At 41.6% G+C, this 7418-nt stretch overlaps 1 long non-coding RNA gene across 1 annotated transcript; it reads right to left on the bottom strand.

Moving 5' to 3' along the window:
• LOC147631979 (uncharacterized) lies at positions 1–2396 on the bottom strand. Its single transcript, XR_015267271.1, has 2 exons — positions 1470–2396; positions 1–1346 (listed from the first exon to the last, which is right to left on the bottom strand). It is a non-coding gene; the product is annotated as an uncharacterized LOC147631979 (long non-coding RNA).
• Positions 2397–7418: the final 5022 nt, after the last annotated feature.

Raw genomic sequence — 7418 nt, 5'->3', positions numbered from 1 at the left:
TCAATGAACCACTAGCCAACTTGATTAGAAATGAACTACAATGTCTCATATATATAGGCACAAGATGAACGGATCTCTAGATAAGTTCCTCCACCCAAAAATGTGTAAATAGGAAAAAATAGAAATGAATGCTATAAATCCCAAAAATACCTAGAGGCTAAAGAGTGTGCCACTAGCGTGACACTATCTGGAGATGACACCTATCCAACACCTCCTCTTCAGGTCCAGATGGGAGGACCAACGCCAACGCGCTAAAGAAGATAATCCAAGGTAGGTCGAGGAAGAGGCTTAGTAAACAAATCAGCAACAATATCTTTGGTAGGACAATACTCAAGCTGAATGCGACCTTCAGAAGTCCAATCACGAACAAAATGAAAATGAACATCAATGTGTTTGGATCGTCCCTGAATAACTAGATTTTTGGCTAAAGCAATAGCACTCTGTGAATCTGAGTAGATGAGTGTCGAAGTAGATGAACATCCAAGGTGATTCAGAATTTGCTGAAGCCAAAGTGCTTCAGAAGTGGCATCAAGATATGACTTGTACTTTGCTTCTGTCGATGAAGAAGAAGTAATTCGCTGCTTTTGACATTTCCAAGAAACAAGTCCTTTACCAAGCATAAAACAATAGCCTGACGTGGAACGCCTAGTATAAATACACCCTACCCAATCAAAATCTGAGTAACCAATAAGTGTATCTCCACCTGCATAAGAAATGCCATACTCAAGAGTTCCATGAAGATATCGAAGAACCCTCAAAGCTGCCTGCCAATGCGATCGACGAGGCTGTGAATAGAATTAGCTGAGAATACTCATAGCATAGGAGAGATCTGGCCGAGTGTTAACCAAATAAAGTAGAGAGCCAATAAGTTGGCGATACTCTGTAGAATCAACCGGAATCATCAATAGATATGTATGATGCCGCTACGAATCAACGAGCTTGAATACCATTGTTGAGGTAGCCATGACTACGTTACTCCCTTCTTCATGACAAGGGTGCTAAGAGCTCTAGGTTCTCCTCCCAACCACAACCAAAATAAACATGACCCTCTAAGATTGGACCCAACTCTTTTATTAGCTAGTTGCTCTTCACATGTGCCCGCCACTCTCACTAGCGTCCGGCCACTCGGGTCCGTACCTTGTCATTTTGGCTCCCCTAAACCCCTGTTCAAATAGTTGGGCTCTCTAAGCTCCCACTAATTTCGTTGTCATGACAAGGGGAATATCAAGATCTACGTCAATGGTAGAAACATTCCCAGCCTTTCCGCCGCGAGACCAAGGGAGATCGTACCATCTTAGCTTGGTGAGACGAGTGGTCACTAGTTGACGTACATGGTCAAGCTCAACCTGAGACAACGAGGATAACATATGAGAAAAACCCCCTAAACCACCTCCTGGGTGAGAATCAGTTGATAAATAACAAAATGCAATAAATAAATAAATAAATGACAGGGTGAGAACAGGAACTACCATAAAGTGTGACGTCCGCCGCTAGAGACGTGGTCTCGGCAATGTCAATGTGTCGGCAGTCGAGGCTTTGCGGCGTTGGGCGACAATCTCCTGCCCTCTAGGGTGATGCTAGAAAGAGAGAAGAAATATTGCCTCCTTTTGTTGCCCCTTCAAGCAAAAATGAGAGAGAGAGAGAGAGAGAGAGACGGAGCTGCGTCTACGCATATAGGCGCCTGCCTCGTGCTTTGTGTTGTTGTTGTGTTGCGTGACTGCCTGGGTTGCTGCACAATCACAAAGAGAGAGAGGCTTTAGAGCCCTTGTGTGGGGGTGTGTGTCTCTCGGTTACACCCTCCAAACCACTGCACCAAGGGCTTCTTGATGATTGTGCTGCGCTTGTAGGGGCCAGCAAGAGAAAGAGAGTGATAGTCTCTCCCTCCTTGCTACTACGTAGAGGTTGGAAGAGAGAGAGCGAGAAGGTGACCTCCCTCCTACTGCTGTGCACACATTGGAAGAGGGAGAGAGGAGTGAGCCCCCCTTCCTTGTTGCTATGCACATTGTAAGAGAGAGAGAGAGAGAGAGAGAGAGAGAGAGAGAGAAAAGTTGCCGAGAGAGAGAGAGAGACGCCCAAACCACCCCGCTAACCAGCTCTTTGTGGCTCTAACCCCCCAGCTCAAGCTTCTCACATACAACCAATCTCCTCAGTCGACCCTGCAATAGTGTTGGTCGGGGCCTGCTGCGCATGCAATGTGGCTGAGAGGATATGGCGATATGTCATGTGCGCCTCTCGCCTTAAGCTCCCCCCGGTTGCTACGCACATCGAAAGAGAGCTTCACGATAGATAGATGCTAAGCCTTGTTGTAGTCTGCCGAAACGGCCTCCTTAAAAAAGCCCACACATAGTTTTCCTTGGAGGCTTACCAGCTTCAAGCTCCTCCACACATAGAGCCGTGGTGCAATTCTGTCGTGGAGAGAGATAAAATGATCCCTCCACTACACAAAAAAAAAAATCTTGATAAGGTTGATAAACCTTTGTGGGCCCGACCCCTCTTCACACGACTAAGATGAGAACCAGGCTCTATACCAATGTCATGTTACGGTAGCATCAATGCGTCGATTGACGGAGGAAGAGAGCTCTAGATCACCATAGAGGGAATAGGGTGTATGATGGCCTGCTTGCCCACACATACCCGACCGCCCACAAAACTACGCACGGGCGCTCCCTGAACCCCGGCTCGCTCACTGCCCACGCTCTGGTGGGCGGTCTCGAAGTCCTCTAGACCAACCGAGCCAGATAGACCAATTGTAGGAGGGTGGTTGATTCGGTCCATCTAGACCAATCGTAAAGGGTGGTCTACAATATAACCAACCCTAGGTACTATATATTGGCAGGTTCAGTAGCCTCTTCTATTCTATTGAGATCATCGATTGAGATCTATCTTCACTACATTATGGCCCTTACTAGTGTATGACATTCTCTATCTCATAGTCTACCTAGATCACGATTAAAGATCCTTGTAAGTGTATAGGTGGATAGATGCCATCAAATTCAATTTATAATAGTTATTTAGTATTATTCTCTCTCTCTCTTGCTCTTATTTCTTTTATGGAAGATTCTATCATGTGTGAGCACACAAGTCGTATTTTCTTAGCCATCCAAGAATATAGAAGCCATAACTCTTTTTGAAGATATCATTTTCTAACCAAGGATGTCCAAGGTTATGTATTGATGAAGTGACAAAAATGTTAACAAAGGTAAAATGTTTAAAGTAGCTGGTTTGCTACACCCATTAGAGATCCTAGTTGGAAAATTGGAGTATTTCCATGGATTTATTGTAGGACTATCATGACACTGAATGTGCACGATTCCAATGTAGGTATTAGTTAACCAATTGAAAAAAATGGCACATTTTATTCCAATAAAAAAGAACGTTCAAACTCTCCAAAATAGCTTGGCGATTTATGGAGAATACATATAGGCTTTATGGGCTACCAGTTGGTATTATTAGTGATCTAAATAGTAAATTTAATAGTTATTTTTGGAGGGTTGTCATTGAGAGGTTGGATAGAGGTTACATGTGAACATTCTTGTAACCAATTTATATGGTAGTGATGTGTGGACATAGGCTAATAATGGGTTGGAACACTTTTCTCCTCTTTAGGAGGTTATTTTCCTCGAGCTTTCTTACACACTCTCTTATGAGTAAGTGTATAAGTGACCTTATCATGATTATTGCTTTTGAGATTGTGCATAAATTTGCTCAACTGGGAGACCATAAATTGAATGTTTGGCCTCGCATTGCATAGATAGTTGAGGTGCCCAATAGTTTGTTGATAAAGTGATACATCAAATAGGTCACCCGTAGATACTGAACCTAGCACTTATCTATATTGGTGTAGCAATAGGCTTAAAATCTTCAAGACCGTAGTCTCTATATGTACTTTGACTACGACATCATAATACCATCACCATACTATATAAACTGTATGCCCAAATAATAATGCAATGATCCCAAATCTGTCATCTCAAATGACACATGTAACTGAGCCTTGAAGGCTAAAATATTCTCTTTACATTAGGGCGTGTGAGCAACATGTCATCAACATATAAAATAATGATAAAAAATAGTCCTTACTCCTTTTTACATACAAGCCCTCTTTACATAAAGGGTACTCTCAATTGAAATGTTGCAAAAACCATTTGCAACCAAGCATGCATGTATCTTCTCATAATATGCTCTGGGAGCCTGCTTTAATGCCATATAAACTTCACCTATATACTTTAGACTCTTGTCCCTTCTAAATAAAACCATGAGGCTGAGATACATAAACTAATATGCTGCCAATGTAATAACACAATGGATTTAGAGCTTTCTTTAAGACCATATAAAGCTTTTCTTAACTTGTATACTTTAGACTCTTGTTCCTTCTGAATAAAACCATGAGACTGTTATACAGAAACCTCCTCATGCAAATCACCATTCAAAAAGGTAGTCTTGATATCCAACTAATGTATAACCATCCATAATACGTTGCCAATGCAATAATACACTGGATTATAGTCATACGAGATGTGAGGGAAAGGTCTTATTATAATCTATGCCCTTCTCCTGAGCATAACCCTTTGCAGTAAGCCTTGCATTGTAGCGGTCACAACACTACCATCAGCTTAATGCTTAAGCTTATAAAACCACTTCATATGAACCAATTACTTTTTTACCATAAGATAAATCTACCAAATACCAAGTGTCATTTTTATAAAACCACTTCATATGAACCAATTACCTTTTTTACCATAAGGTAAATCTGCCAAATACCAAGTGTCATTTTTAAGGATCGAGTCTACTCATCCTGCATGGCTTGCATCCAATGATCAATTTCTTGTGCTTAGCAAATAAGAGAAAGAATAACATACATGATGAGAACTTGCACGTGTTCTGCTAGGCAAAGGTGTAGCTAATTTGCTATCCCACACAATGTCTACACACCAACCATTTTGGCATACTCTTAGGGATGCTTGTATTTCTCTGTCATTTCCTTATCCACTGCATCATCCACAAATGATTCATCAGTAGCTAATCTATGGGCTGAAATTCAATCTAATGTTCAATCGGTATGAGTTGATTTGCAGCACCTTGTTGAGCATTCATTAATAGCTGATCTATAGGCTGAAATTCAATCTAATTTTCAATCGGTATGGGTTGATTTGCAGCACCTTGTTGAGCATTCATTTGCTCCACATATGGTTGTCCAGCATTTCACAAAGGTAGGAGTGCATCAGAGATATCTTGTGAGCATACAATTCACTATTTTTTGTCGTTAAACTAAGTACATCTCTATCACACCAAAATCCGCCTTGTGGGCAATGGTAAAGTCTATACCCTTTGCTTTCTGAGTTGTATCCACATAAATGCATTTTACTAGCTTATCATCGAGCTTGTTGCATTGTTACTTAGGCACAAGAGCATAAGCAAGTTAACAAAAAACACACAAATGAGCCATAGAGGGCTTGCTGCCATTCCAAGCTTCATAAGGGGTAATGATCTTCAAAGCTTTGGTGGGGCATCTATTTAGCACATAAGTGGCACACATAAATGCCTCCAACTAAAAACATGAGGCAAATCATGGCCTTTAACCATGTAAGCCATAACTCCTTTCATATATACTTGAATTTGTATAAAAAGTGCCACCTATACAAATTCAACCATAGAAACAAAGTGTTTAAAGCATGTAAAAAACCTTTGACTTTTCCTTCAATAGATATACCTAGGTTTGACTATAGTAGTCATCATCAATAAAAGTCACAAAGTAGAGATACTCCCCCGTCGATGGTGTCCTCGTAGAACCACATACATCACTATGTATAAGCTGTAATTTCTAGACGACTCTTACTAATCCATCTTTCGTGAATGATGCGTGTTGTATCTTTGCCCAAAATGCATCCCTCACATACATGTTTGATAGGGGCTTTAAGCTTGGCAACTTTGACACCATCTCTTTCTTTTTAATGTGCAATAAACTATCAAAATTCAAGTGACCATAGCGAGCATTTCGCCATAGCTTTGCATCACTCATAGCATGTAATTGAACAAGCATTATGTACCAGTCTCTCATACATGTCCAGCCTAAAAAGCCAATGGCTTATAGTACCGAACACGAATGTGATGTCTCCATCATTTTGGTAATAAATTATACACCTGTCCTTACCAATAAATATGACCATTAGACCCACCCTAGCAATGGCAGAGACTAACATCAATGTCTTTTGAATGCCCGACACAAATAAGACTTCTAAGAGAGTATTGTTCCACCATTTACAGTAGTGAGCACAACCACATTTCACTAGATATGAGGAGTTGTTTGCACATGTGACTCTGCCTCCTTGAGGAGTACGGGAAGAACACAAATCATGCTGCTAAGTAATGTGCTTGCTAGAGCATCACTTTCAAAATACCAAACATGATGTTAATCTATCACTAACATGTATACATCATGGATAGAAGGGTCATAAACTAAAGTGCACACTAATCATCATGTGCATAGTTTGCTGACTTTTTCTTTTCAGCACTTGGTGTTGATACATCAACCACATCCACATGTATGCCGGACTCTTTATTCTTCTTCTCCAACCTTTTTCTACATTCATTAATATAATGGCTTGGCTTTCAACATAGGGGTGCTCTCAAGTTGGTGACTCCATCAAATGCTTTCCCTCTCTTTCTAATTGTATGAACCAAGGGAGAGGCAATGGCAAGACCCTTCAGCGCATCAATCCCACCTCACCTTCTCATTTGCATGCCGTACCAGCTGTTCATCAAAAAGATACCACATTCCACACACTCCAACATCTACTGGTCTAGGGCATGTTAGGGCCCATTTTCTGTAAGAACAGAATTTCCACTCACTGATGATTTCCTACTTTCTCTGGAGATCTTGCACTGAGGGCATAGTCCACCACTGTGGGTCCACTAATATAAGCCCAAATGCCACTATTTATGAGATTATCCTGCAATCCACCAGGTTTGGTATTTTCCCTCCACTCATGACCACCAGAGCAGGCTGGCCCATCTCCTCACTGGTATGATATGGCACACTATTGGCCCTTATGGTTCATGAGCAGATGACACTTACCCATCAAGCACCACCGACACCAAGGGGGCAGGTGCTTGAAGGATGAAGGCTAGCCCAGCTCCCCACTCTGAGGATGTCGCACGATTGGGATTCCAACTGTTTTATGAGTGGTAACATGGTTTATAGTCATGAGCACCTCCCTGGTACCATTCAAGAGGCCTTTCTTGTCCAGAGGCAAGGATGGGATCACTTGGCAGTACAGACCACTACTTACGCTCTTTTGCCCCTCCATGAACTGCCAGCTATGGAGAGAAACCTTTTCTTTCTAGACTTTTACACTTTCTCATATGTACTAAGGAAGGGATCTCTTTTTTGGGGGACTTTTTTTAAAAGCACCTTCGTT

Source organism: Cibotium barometz, chromosome 14 (assembly GCF_041138505.1).
Source record: "Cibotium barometz isolate CiBa-2024 chromosome 14, ASM4113850v1, whole genome shotgun sequence".
Taxonomy (NCBI): domain Eukaryota; kingdom Viridiplantae; phylum Streptophyta; class Polypodiopsida; order Cyatheales; family Cibotiaceae; genus Cibotium; species Cibotium barometz.
Note: the sequence above shows the minus strand (reverse complement) of the source record. Positions and strands in the feature narration are given on the sequence as shown.